General features: G+C 42.1%; 1 protein-coding gene across 3 annotated transcripts in view; it reads left to right on the top strand.

Annotated features, from left to right (window-relative positions):
• Nucleotides 1–14019, top strand: part of CLYBL (citramalyl-CoA lyase) — a 1509930-nt gene that overhangs the window by 932076 nt on the left and 563835 nt on the right. The window lies entirely within an intron of this gene.

The raw sequence follows: 14019 nt of genomic DNA, 5'->3' as shown, positions 1-14019 counted from the left end.
CGACCCCTCTCCCACAGCCTTCTGCTATCACACATAGTATTAATGACCTGAATATCAGGAATTATCATGGAGATAATTACTGCTCAGGCACATTAGAGACCCTTCTTTTGAGCTCTAGGCAGTTATCTGAAGAACATACCCGCTGCAATAATGTTATGGAAAAAATCGTTTTTACTTAGTCTAGTGTTGCATTTAAAAATAGAAATTGCCTTCCTGGAAGTTTTCTATTTGCAGGTTAGACTCTCAAATGCACAACGCAATTCATTCGTTTAAATACGTACTCGTATAATATTTGCTCAGTGTAAGCAACTGTCATTCAATCAACGAAAACACGTGATTGCAGTATGAGAATGTGTATCCTGCCAAATCCCTTTTTTAAGCACATCAAAAGGGAACAGTTTGTATTTACAGAGATTGCTGGGCATTAGGTATAGCTGGACAGAAGTTCTATCCTGGCCATTTAGTTAATGCCCAGAAGGATTAGATTAGATTCTGTGGCTGTTAGTCGACGTGTGTTGTAGAGCTAGCGAGTAGGATTTTTTAAACCCTGCAAAGCATAATCCTATTACACCGCTGGCATCTGAAATAACATCCAGCAAGCAGGACTTCACAGATTATTTTTTTACGGTTTCAAAGAAAAGCGAATGGTACATGGCTATTAAATGTCGTTCTTGAAAGTGGGTAAGAAGGAATTCTGGAGTAAGGCGCGATCAGTGTCACACACTGGAGATGCGACAGGGCCCGCCGAAAAGGAGGGGGTGAAACAAATGCCTGACAGCAACTGGTTAGTGTAACAGCCAGTGGCTTAACAAAGGCCGCACGGTGCGGGGGGCCCAACGTCCCAGGGAACCACTCAGCATAGTACCTGTGGTCCTGATTAAGTCCGGAGTGGGGGCACACCATGTACAATGTGTCACGGCTCAATTTTCAGACAGCAGTGCGCCCAAAGGTTTGCATTTACTTTTCATTTGTGAATGTCAGTGTTCTGTCAGCTGTTAAAACAGTGCGCCGTGAAAGCGCTTGGAATGTTTTCTGCCCCTTTATATTTATTTTTGTGTTCCATTGTAGAGGGATGCACGCGAGAACTAGGGCAAAGATCACAGGGAAAGGTCCAGAGAAACGAATGTAACTAGGTTTGGGTTACAACATGTGGTGGTCCTCCCAGGCCAGATACTTGCCAGTCACTGCTTGTGATTTACTCGTGTTCTTCAGATGTAGTTTTCATGCATGTGCTTCGCCCAACTCAAGATCCAAGAGGATTTTTAAGGACTATTTTGGTAAATGCAACCTTCCTAATTAACACTTCTGGATTTCTTTCCTCCTCCACCCCTCCATTACTCAAGTCAGTCTAACTAACAAACTCTCATATCCGCGGCTCAAATTAACTCATAATAATAGTAAAACTGTACTCATATTTCCCGATACTAATCCATCACTAATTCTTGTTGGATTCCGGAGTAGCGTGCTACTCGCCGAAAAGCGCCTCATCAGGGGGTAGTAAGCGTAAAATAAATACCATTACAATACAATACATGTATTTATTAAATACACGTTATTAGTCATTTATTGACTGTTTTAAAACATATTGAATGTCTTAGACCCCTTTTAGGATCAGTCCCGGTTCTAGAGGGTGGGCCAAGTGGGTCAGGCCCACACAAGGCCATACAGAACTAGAAAAACAGCGTTTGTTTCTTTTTTAATCTAATGTTTCAAAGTCTGTGCATAGTCTCTTAAGTTTAATGACTAACACCAATACTTAAGGATATGTTTAAGCTTGTGGCAGGTTTGAGATCAAGTTTAAAGTTATCCGAGTTGGTAACTTCTATCATGCACAAATGAACAGGAATCCTGACCACTTTCACTAAAACAAAAGAGGCGGCAGGCTCCCAATTCATCGTACTTGAGAGTCAAAAACAGTGATACGACAGAACTGTTCTGCAAATTATTTTGCCTTTCCTAGAAAAGTAAATGAAAATGTTTATTTTCTTCCTGCTGTGAGGGCATTCCATACTTGCACTATAACTATATGAAAAATAAATTACTGGAAAACTCAACAAGAGAAATGTTGCATCCTATCATTTGGTTAAATAGAGAACAATCTATGCCCTTTTGTATTATCACGTAACGTTTATTTGTATGTAGATGGTATTTATCGTTAAACAGTGCATTGTGCAGAGACCTATGTGTAACCTACAGGGCACATTTTGATTCCCAGAGGGGTCATCTCATAATTTCATCCTTCTGAGGCTGATAAAATGTGTCACTTGGTTAACTAAAATGAACATTTGTTGCCAGCAGTGCTACCAAATGGAACACTGTGCAGTAGCAGGTAAAATACTGATATACACAAGTGATTATATACAGAGCACATTCTGTGCACCTCTTGTACCCCTAACTATTGTTGAAAACTCTATATTAAATTAGTGGCTAAGCTGAGACCATCTGTGAACAGTATGGTGTTCTGTATTCTGAGCATGTATGCGTTCCATGTTTGTTTAGTATAGACTCTCACAATATTGTTTTCCTGAATGAATAACGCTTATTTTATTGTCAGTTCAGTTTGTACATGTAAGTACCATTTAACCAACTGCAACCAAATGCAGGTTAGAAAACACACAGAGATCTAACTACTAGCAGTTGAAGCACACTGTTACATCTTGCCTTAAGGAGTTGATTGGAATGCAATTAGTTATTAGGCTACTAGAGGCTAGGATGGCCTAAAAACAATATTGCGGACACTTACCACCTTATTGGTCCCCACAACAAAAGAACTGGACAGCCTCAAGCCATGTGGAAACAGCTGTTGGCTCAACAGAAAATGGGCTGTGGTAGGAAGCATTTTCCTACACCCAAGAGTTATCAGTAAGATATAGTTTCCACTTGGACCAATTACAAATTCTCCATAGAGTTTACTACATAATAATTCAGCTGTGGTTATTTGGGTGAACTAATACCAAAATGTAATTATGCGGTTGGGGCCAGTCCATTTATCCACACATTGTGGAGATACTCCCAGTGTTTCTCTAAAAAAAAGCAAGTTGGTAGAAAGCTGGCAGTAACACTGGGGTCTCCAGCAAAGAGGGATGTAGTACTATGATGTAGCAGCCCATCACCACTAGCCATTGACGAATGGATCCACAATATGGACTTGTGTTTGACAACGGACAAGGTGGAATGTAAAGGGAGGGACTGTCTGAAGATATTATATAAAATACTTGGAGGACATGGGAGGAACATAATATACTTGGTTTAGTGAGGAGAGAAAGTCAAGGAGGATAGGATCAAGGTACCATGTAGCAAAATGATTACTCATTACAAGAACTCACTACAGGAACTCCAAAACTACCCTGTAATTAACATTTTGTTGATGAAACCGCTTACAAGTGTACATGTGAAGTATCATGCCATTTTTCCTCCATTAGTCGCATATTTGTTCATAAGTGTAAGATGTACATTTTGCAAAGACTCTACATTACCCTTTTGCAGTGTTGTCATGAAAAGGCACCCTTTATTTAAATTAAACATAAAAAATGCAAAAAAATTCTAAGATATATGTTTTAAAAATTGTCTAAATTCTTTAAACTATGAAATACTTGCTCAAAGGTTACTTAACTTTGGTTGTGTAACCACGTGTACGTCCCATGATGCTATCTGAAATTTGGTAATGTTATTCGGTTCCTACGAATCAAGTAGGACTGTCTATCTGGTCAACATAGGGACTCAATCTCCATACACCATCAGTGTGAGGATTTGGGATGTACCCTGTGGTAGGGCTGGGTAAGCATACTGTGAAGAACACTCACAATTACTGTCTTGGGCAAAAACAGGTAAGTTTACTCAACCTTAAGCTCAACCTTGGGTAGCTTTGGCTGCAAGCAGTAAGGCTTAGGAAAGGAATAATGTGTAAAGCATTTAACACCACCAAGCAACAGAATAAGAAAATCATGAAACACGAAAGAAGCAGGACACCGGGTTAGAAAATTGGATAAGATTCTTATGAATCTTTAGAGACTTTGATCATCAGAGGGTTCACCAGAGGGTTCAGGAGATATAGATTTGTAAAGGAACAAATTACTTCTCAATTCCGCAACAGCAAACAAGCATTGGTCTACAAAAACTTTAGAAACTTCTGAAAAGTTTAGAAAAGCTAGTTCTACAACGCTGGCCTGAATAGGGCGACTAAGTCTGGCAGGACAGATTTCCAAGGGACCAGAAAGGACACTTTGGAAAGTTACCAGGCCACCAGAGCACTTTTAGAGCAAAATCCAAACTTTACAGGATGACTGCAATAGACGATAATGGAGTGGTTGTGATGCTGAAGGATGCAGGCTCAGAGATGCTCACGGATGGTCCTGATGATGTGCAGTCCACAGGGATGAAGTGCGGTTATGTCCACAGGTGAGTAGGTGAGTAGGGGTGACTCTGTTAATGGGTTGTGGGGTCCCACAAAGTCCTCTTTGCAGGGTTTTAAGGGCTACTGATGCAGATTGTGCACTTTTGCAACACAGCCGTCACGTGCAGATCTTTGGTGGAGGATGGTGTCCCTCTTGGATGATGAATCCAGTCACAACCAACACTCATGAGTCCAGCAGGCACAGGTGCGCCTTTTAGCTACCTCTGAATTGTCCTTGGGGGTGTCCAGAGTCTGGTAGCAGCAAGACTTCTATGGTGGCTACCAGAGGTGCGACTTGGGATACTTGCACTTCTTCAACTTTAATGTCCCCAGTATAATACTGGGGAGCTAACCAACTGACCCTTGGAATCTCTGCTTCAGACTGGGGCCGGGAATCAACTTTTCTCTGAACCAGACATGGAGAACAGGGTCCAAATTGCACTAACCCAAAGTGCAGTAGGTGCAGTTGCTCTGGCATTGCAGCCTGTCTTTGTGCAATTCCAACAGGTGCAGAGTGGACCTCTTCTCGTCCTCTTTCCAAGTCCACCGAGTACTGAAGTCTTGAGGGCCAGGGTTGCCCATTATAACCAAGCAAAATGCTCTCAGGGGACAATGCAGTTACTAGTCAATGGGCTAGTTTGTCCCCTCCTCTCTGGTGACACAGTTCCAGTGATATGTGGCATCTGGCTATCCCACAGCGCAACATTCTTGCCACAACCAACATGGCAGAATCCTTCCTTGACAGTAAGGATCTTGGTAGCCCACCACCAGAGGTGTGGGTACCATGGGGCTAACCTCCTCTGGAAAACCGCTTTGTGAGCTGGTTTTCCCTCCTCTGTCCCTGGTGGTACTCTGGCTGCAGGAAACAAAAAGCATCCTGCCTGAGAATATTTTCACACCGGCCCTTCAAAGTGGGCTTCACCTTTGAAGCTTGCCTGCTAACATTCCAGGCAGTCAATCTGTGAGAGGAGGTCACACCTTCCAGTGCAGCAGCAGCCTTTGTTCCTGGCCTGGGAATAATTTACATGTCTCCCTAAGGGGGCAGAAAGTTGTCTGTGTGTCAGTGCCTTTGTGAGGCCACTGGACTAGCTGGGGCACAGAGTGGCAACGTCATAAAAGTTGCTTACCTTTAAAAGCAACATTAATTTTGACCTGGCCATCAAGTCACATTTAATGCCACAATTGATTTGATATCTTACATGACCCTCTTTGGTAGTCCCAGTCAAAACGTAGCTGGGTTGGGATGCCACCCAGTAACTCTGTATTAGCCAATGGGGCTACCAATTTCACCTATAGCAAAATGACAATTTGAAAGTGTTGCTGCTAAGAAATACCACAGAACATATGTCTTAACATAATACAGCTCACGGCCATTTTGCTCTACAGGCCTTCGTTAGTAGAGACTTATATATTATGTTAAGGGATCATGTGGCTTTGTGTTAGGTTTCAATGGCAAAGTCGAACTGGCAGTGAAAACACACCTTTCCAGTCTGCAGTGGCAGTCCGGGGGCCATTTTGTATCTTGTCACATGACGGGTGGCACAAACAGTGCTGCAGCTCTGATTTTACACTCTGTCTTCATGCCTTGGGTAGCATATACTAGGGAGTTAGTTACAAGTAAGCCGGACCTTGCAAATGGGTGTATCAAATTCGACATATAATTTGTATGAGGTTAAAACACTAACACTGAGGTCTGGTATGATCTGGAAACCTCCATCATCCGCAACCACTTCTTTGATGACATCTCCATTCAAACTTAAGGGACAAATCTCCTCAACAACTGTGAAAAGATCCTTGATGACAACCAAGAACTCGCTCACAATGACAAGTCCGCCGATGAACCAACACCGTTGATGATGGCATCAAGGATGTCTGTCTTCACATGGTCGACTGTCTCATGGATGACGAAGCCCTCTACACCAAGTCTACCTTCAACAGAGGGCCTAGAACTGATACCTGCTACCTTGTCAATGACAGCCTCATTGACAACAACCTCATTGATGACAGCTTCATCATCGACAATAGCATTGATGACGAAATTACAACTCCAGTCTCCTTCTGTAATCTGAGCCAGAAGCTGATGTCATTAACCAGAGCATCACCTCAGAGACTGCCAACATCCCTGTGCAGCTAGATGTGCATTACATTCCCAAAATTGAGGTAGACACTTTGGAAGAAGATGAAGGCTAAGAAGAGTATGATTATCAGTGCCAACCCTTTGTAGCCTATACCCCCTTCATCTTATCGACAATATAGAGAGCCTGAAGTGATTGAAAGTGCCCTTTGTGTTCATGATGACATTGCAGCTGATGGTGGACACATCTCAGAGGTTGCTTCCTCAACAGTCAGTCAGGCAACAAGTTATTACCCCATAGTTTGCTACTTCCATGCTTTGACGATCTCAAGAGCCAGTACAACCTCTACTCCCTCAACCACCTTTGCTTTCTGTGCTGCCAGAGACACCTCCCAAGAATATTTCTCTCACACTAATCCCACCAACATCAAAGGGAATGGGGGAAGAAGAGTTGTTAGATTCCAGCCAGTATTCAGACATGGAGAAAGGAAATGGGTTTGCACCTACAGGGAGACCACGAAGGCAGTGCAGAATGGGTCATTACATCTTACCCAAGGAAGGAGACAAATCCATTCTTCAGCAAGAGTCCCCCCATGAGAACAAAACCCTTGTTCATGTTTTGACGGAAAGGGCAGCTAAACGATTTGATCTCCTGATGGCTTCAGTGGAAGTTTCAGGAATAGTCATGCACAACCACAAGGTTGACTCCCATACTAAACTTTATATGGCCAGAGGTACTAAAACTGATGAAAACTTGTGCAACGTTTTAGCAGTGTTACCCCATTTGGACAAGTACACATTCAGCCCTAGTCTATCTCACAGGTCACTGGCATCCAGACTACCATTATGTCAGCAGCTCAGCATAGATCAATGAATCTTATCACACCACCATCAGCACTGCCTGACAGGGACAGCTAGCTGATAGACAATTTGTAGGGAAGGGTTCCACAAAAGCAGTCTTGATCAAAGCTGCAGATGCCTTCAGAATTGTGGGCTGCCGTGACCCTCAGATGTGGCATGACATTGCACTGCTGATCACTTCTGATCACACTGCATCTCATCATCGATGTGACCATTGATGCATCAAATGCGAGCTTCTACCAGTTGGCAGGGGCAGGTATACTAAGACAAGAATAACAAAGGTCTACAGCCTTCTGCCTAGAAGTCCAAACCAAGATCTTGGCTATTACCCTAGATGGGGTTAAGTTGTTCCGGAACCACGTGGAAGATGCCCTGCAAAGCTTAAACCAGATACAGACACTGCAAAAGTTACATGAGAATCTATAACATCGGGCTAATGGGAAATTTACAGTATCGATGACTGGCTTAAACATTTTCCATTGCCCAAAGTGGTCCTAAGCACATAGGAGAGGATTCTATCAATATAGAGGTGAAGGGCAACTATATTACCCCCAAGATAGAGCGGATATGACCAGGACTGCATTCAACAGAAACCTAAACAGGAATATGGCAGATCTAATGGGCAGAAAAAGAGCACCCCTCAATTGTGCACCAATAACAACCAAAAGGGATCTATACTCTTTACAACCTCCCTACTACTTCCCCCAGTTAGACAGGTTGGGGGAGAACTTCCCATTTTGCACTCACACAGGAATCTATAACATCAGGCTGATGGATGTGACACATTGAACTCTCTGGACACACTCTAGACTGGACTTTGTACAGAACCACCTGTTTGCCCTCCCGGGAAGGATAATCTTGTCACTTGAGGAGCTTCAACGGCAAAAAATGTTTTTTTCTGAAGGGATGGATGGAGACATCACAAGATCCTAAAGAAATTACATATTTTATTGTAGATTCTTTTTGTTAACAAAGAAGATGTGACATTGGAGGCTTATCATAGGCCTCAGGAAGCTATACAAGGTCCAGAAGAAACAACCGCTTTGCATGGTAAAACTCCAAAAAGTCCTGTACATCAATATCCTGGAGCCAAGGATGTTCTACAGGTGTTCCTTAGAAGACTAGCAGTACAAGTGATCCTGTTCAAGACAGACAACACAGCTTCAAAGTTTTATATCGTGAAGCAGGGAGGAATGAGGTACAGCAGCTGTGGCACTGGGCCATCTCCAGCTAGGCAGATATAGTTGTGGACGACCTACCTGGGCACAGAAAGAAGCAGGTAGATGGACTCAGTTGAGCACTAACAGACTGCTACGAGTGGGAGCCCCACCTAGATGTAGTGGAACCCATCTTCCACAGATGGGGAACATCCATGCAAGATACGTCCATCACTCTGGACAACAAGCAGTGCCAGTACTACACCAACAGGTTTTGGCAAACAGGAAAAGTGGGCAATGCCTTTTAAATCAAATGGTTGAACCTCTTTGCTTACGCCTCTCCCCATTACCCATTGATATTGAAGAAAGCACAGGTGTATCACTGTACCCTGATTCTCATTTACACAGTGTAGCCTTTCCAGTACTAGTACAGTGAACTCATGAAACTGTCCGCATATCCAGCAATACCTCTGAAGATGCACCCCAGGCTTCTCTCCAGGCACCATGCAGAGATACACAATCACAATCTGAAGTCACTGCACTTGACAGCCTAGTACCTGACCAGTTAGAATTCGGACAGTCAGACATTTTTACAGACTTCAGGAACATCCCATTTCTTCCATAATGGCGCAGAGAGACAAGTGTGGCACAGACAGGACTAAAATATTACTGCATACCTGTGAACAGGGATGTCGTCTGTGACAACGCAGCTGCCAGGGCATCATTCAGGTGTGAAAATCTTAGGATAATAGCTAGTAGGATATTGGGAGCACCCATAAGAGAATCAGATGATGGAATCCTTTTCCATAACACAAGCTGTATGAACCTGTATGACCCTTCCCCCCTTTGCTTGCAAGAAGTCTGTGTTTCCCAAGAGCAAAGAGTGGTGGAATCCATTTCTGCTTCAGCGTACGGCAGAATTAATTTCCATATTCATGCCCAGCATGTGCCTTCCTTCTTTTGCAATGAGTAATCTGGCTCACCTGAAAGGTGATAAGCAACAAAATCACTTCTGCCATAACAGCCGAAAGTGAGAAATGTGGCGCCAACAGCCCTACAACAATATGATGCACTTGTGAACAGGGAAGTTGTCTCTGAAGCCGCAGTTGCCATCCTCGGATGGAACACACAAATAAGTAAGTGCTGGCTGGCAATTGTAAATTTACAGCTGAAATATTGACCAAGTCAGTAATAGGTCCTTCTCTTGAGTATACCTTAATTGATTGTCCTACAGGTGGAAATTGAACACCTGAACCAATACAGCCCAGGTGAGATCACCAGGGTGACTCACACTAGGTGTTGGTTTAATAATGGTTGTTTTGAGCACAGGACACTACTAAGTCATGCCCGTCTTGATTGTGACCTACCATGAACTTTGAAAACCAGTATTGTAGATATATGTGTACGATTTGTAAATACTTGTTTTTATTAACAATTGATATCACAAGGTACTTTCAGTCAGTACTCTGACCATGTAATCCAGTATTGACCCTAAAGGAGTGCCCTATGAAGTTTGTCTCCTTATGTAGAGAGGTCGAAACACGTTAGCAAAGAACACGAAGAGCAAGTGTAGGTTTCATGAACAATAAACCTTTTAACCAAGAATACTTGGGTTGAACTTATCCCAGTCATAGGGGTCAGGAATTAGCCCTCAAATGGGACTTCATCAATTGTTTTTTCAACCATTTTGTGTACATACGGATGTTTGTAAGATTAATTTGTAAAGAGTTAGACACTCATAAGAATTAATGTACTTTTTGTCTTAGTTCCTTGTGTATATGTACAATGTTTGTAGATTAGTGCACACCAGCTTGTAGATATGTTGAAATTCAGCACTAATAAATCACTAAAAGTAAAATTTGTCCAGCACGTTGAATAATGTCCGTGTGTTGTGGCACTCATTAAGTATAGTTAAATGATGGCAAGTGGAGGTTTTTATATTAGCAGGTACATAAAAAGCATGGCATATCTCATTTTTAAAAAGCATTGTTTGTAAATGCATTTTTTCTAAACTGAGGCTTACATTACATGAGCATATGTTGGTGTAAAGAATTACCACGATCGCATCAGAGACATGGGTCAATTAACAAACGTTTTGGGGAATATGAGTAGACTATTTAATGCATAATCCATTGTTATGCCTATGTGCAATGTACTCAATGTTGCTAACACATAGTTAGCCTCAGATTTGTATGTAAAATATGCATGATATGAAGTGCCCACACAAACCTGTGTGATTTGCCTAAAGGAAAAGATCTCTGCCATGGGCATTGCCAGAAGTCCAGCGCCGTAAATTTGCCTATAGCCAGATGTACAACAAAACAAAGTAACATTTCTGCTGCACTCATCAAAGTGTGTGTCTAATACCGAATGGGTTAATTTTCAATCAATCAATCAACAGGATTTGTAGAGCGCACTTCCCACCTGTGAAGGTCTCCAGAAGCTGGGGGATGGTGCATGGGACCCTTTTGAGGCCAAAAACAAACTAATAACATTCCTAATTATCTTCTCAAAGTTGCCTGAGCAAGGTTGTTGACTTACATCTGCTGCAACTGGTCCCTTAATACTAGGGAAACGGGAAAAAAGCCTGTGTTTCTCTGTGAATCACAAAACCTGTTTTGTTTGTTACATCTTTGCAAGTGTAAACTCTCATTTGCTTACTCTACTCCTTGTTCACGCACTGTGGACTATCTCCTGATCTGAAATTTTTTATGGAACTTAAGTGTGTAGGAGAATGTTCATGTAAAATGTACATATGGTAAGCATATGTAGCACATTTGTACTTCATACATCGGCATGCTAACTTAAATTTTGTTTTTTGAATCAGACCTATTTTATGAATGCAGGAAAATTACGCATTTTGTGCAAGCCTAAAATCCTGTGGGAGCAAGTTTAACTTTTATGACTCAACTCCTGTTGGAGTGTGTTTTTTTAAAAATCAATATTAATATGAAAAGCTTGCAATATATTCTGTGATGAAGCTGCATAGAAAATGTGTTAACATAGAAAATAATGCATGCGTTGAAATGTGCCCACAGGGAGTGGCTACCAATGTATACGAAGTCTAATGAAAAGGCTTGTTAATTCTGAAATTAGTATGCAATAATGTTTGAATTTGTATTAGTATATCATAGCTAGAGTTGTGTGTTAAGAGTTTGCTTTACTAAATCAGAGGGCCTTAGCTTAGCAAGGGTTTGGGCCTAGCTGCCTGGCCTCATATTGAATTGTATTTTCTAACGTGTAATGTGCTGTTTTCCTGATGGACACGAAGCTGTAGTTTTCCAGGAGTTATATGTGTGTAGCCGTAGTAAATTCTTTCTCATGAGAACCGGCTTGCTCAAGGCGACGTTCTTGCTAGATGCAACGGTGTCATTTGTAACAGGTGCAAGGTTAACCGTACTAGGAGAAGACAATGAAGACACTGACTGGAGCGCAAAGTGTAACATGCACTACCTGACATTCCAACCGTTGAAGACGTCAATAACTTGGACCAATCCGTGACCTGGGAACTGCAAATTGTGGAAAGTTCTAGTAAGGTGCTTACTGAATTATTGGATAGAGATAATAAAGCACCAAACTTCATCCTATGAGGAATTAGGGAATAGTTAGACAGTTTTGATTTAATGGTGTAACCCGAGGAAAATGGGGGGACACTTCTTCTTCCACTTTAAGGGGGACTCTTACCCTTGCCATTTGCCATTCCTTTGCTTTGAGACTTTTGCTAGAGAACTTTTGCCAGTTGCCATAATTTAGTTTAGTTGTCCAGTCACCTTAAACAATCCTTTACCCATTCTTTGCTTGATGCTAACTTCTCCTCTATCTGAGGGAAGTGATCTGTTCTGTAGCTATGCTATATTGAGACTCTGCCCCGTCCTATCTCTACTGATGGTGAATCGACTGATGTCCTCAGGACGAAGACTGACGCTGTTTGCTGATCTGTTGGATTGGTAACTATCTGATGCAAATTGTAATTGTCTGTTTGCCTTTTCTTTCTATATACCAACTGCTAGTTTGATAGAGGCCTTAGTTTAGATGTTTTCTAAATTCGTGTTCACTAAATGTTTTGCATGAAGCCCAACATGCTAATGCTAATTTGAGGTTAGTTAAGGCGTTCACTAATATCTTGTGCAAATAGACAAATGACTGAGTTCTTGCTTTGTTGATTCATGTGCTAATGAGACTCTGCTAAGTCGATTCGTATAATGATGTGCCTAGATGCTAAATGAAATTAGTAGATGTATTGATTAAAATCGCATTTTGATTATTGATCGGATTGCTTTGGCGTGGATTTATTACTAATGAGACTAACAGACATAATATTAGATTGTAACCAATAGGGAAATAAATATCTTAACTTTGACTAAACTGGTGTGGTTATTTGTGACTCAGAAGTTAATGGTGTGTTCAATAATACATTTTCCTAAATGTTTATTGACTAGTGATTGTTGTTATTGATTGATTATTGATTTATTGATTGGTGATGACAAGAAAATATTTTGTACTGGGAAGTCTCCAAACGTGGTCCAAAGGTTTGTCGGCCTAAATGCGTCTCCTGGTAAGTTTACTTATCTAGGCTCTGACGCGCTAACAGTTTTTGGTAGCAGAGGTAATGGTTTGGCCCTTTGGGGCCCCAGTACGAAAGCTCACGGTTTGATAGAGTCGGAGACTGATGGGGTTGGTCCTGTGAGGTCCTTAGGATTTGGTAGTAGCGAGGTGTACCGAATAAATTGTGTTTCGTGGATTTGTATTTTTCCATGATGCACATTGGAGGGATGATGTGTCCCTAAGCCCCATATGACTTTCCCAGAATCTCGGAGCTTGCTGAAGGGAGTTTGAGTATGCTCTCGGCGTTCTAGGGACAGTGTGAATGAAGTAGGCTTTTGCACTTGCACAGCTTATGCATATCGCAGGTGAATTGAGATGTTTGTGAGGATTTTAGGCCAGATGATGATGTTTTAGTAGGAGTGGGCGTAGTCCGCAGTATGAGAGTAGGGAAGTCAGCGAACTTCATGTGAGTGTGGCGCTTAGTGCTCAAAAATTGTCCACGTGGTTGTTGATGATGTACTGACCCTGCGTGGTCTAAGACTCCGGAGTATATTGATAAGTGTATGAGACACTTGGTTTATGTTGTAATTTGCGCGGTTTAATAGGTCGATAGTGAAGTCAACGAGTCGAGTATGAGTCAAAGTGAGGGAATGAAAACTTCAATGGAGATTTGGTGAGTTCTAAAGTGCACTAGAACAATAATCCATTGACAAGTCGAGAGTAGAATTTGCGGGTCGAATTTTGCTTGCGAGTGCGGGATCTGAGAAGGAGAGAGTAGCGGCCGAGGCTAAGCGAAATCTCTGTAAAGTTCTGAAGCGATTGTGTTACCCTTTCCTGTACTAAGCCTGCAAATTTGAGTTTATTTGGTTGGTGCTCGCAATATATTGCATTAGTTTGTGTGAATCGAGAGTGGGAAGACAAGCCGCAAGACTTTGTCAGCCGCAGTGTGTGTGAGTGTGACATAATTGGAGCCGCGCTGGGATAGGTTG

The sequence above is a fragment of the Pleurodeles waltl genome, chromosome 8 (assembly GCF_031143425.1).
Source record: "Pleurodeles waltl isolate 20211129_DDA chromosome 8, aPleWal1.hap1.20221129, whole genome shotgun sequence".
NCBI lineage: Eukaryota > Metazoa > Chordata > Amphibia > Caudata > Salamandridae > Pleurodeles > Pleurodeles waltl.
This window is presented reverse-complemented; position numbering and strand designations above follow the sequence as displayed.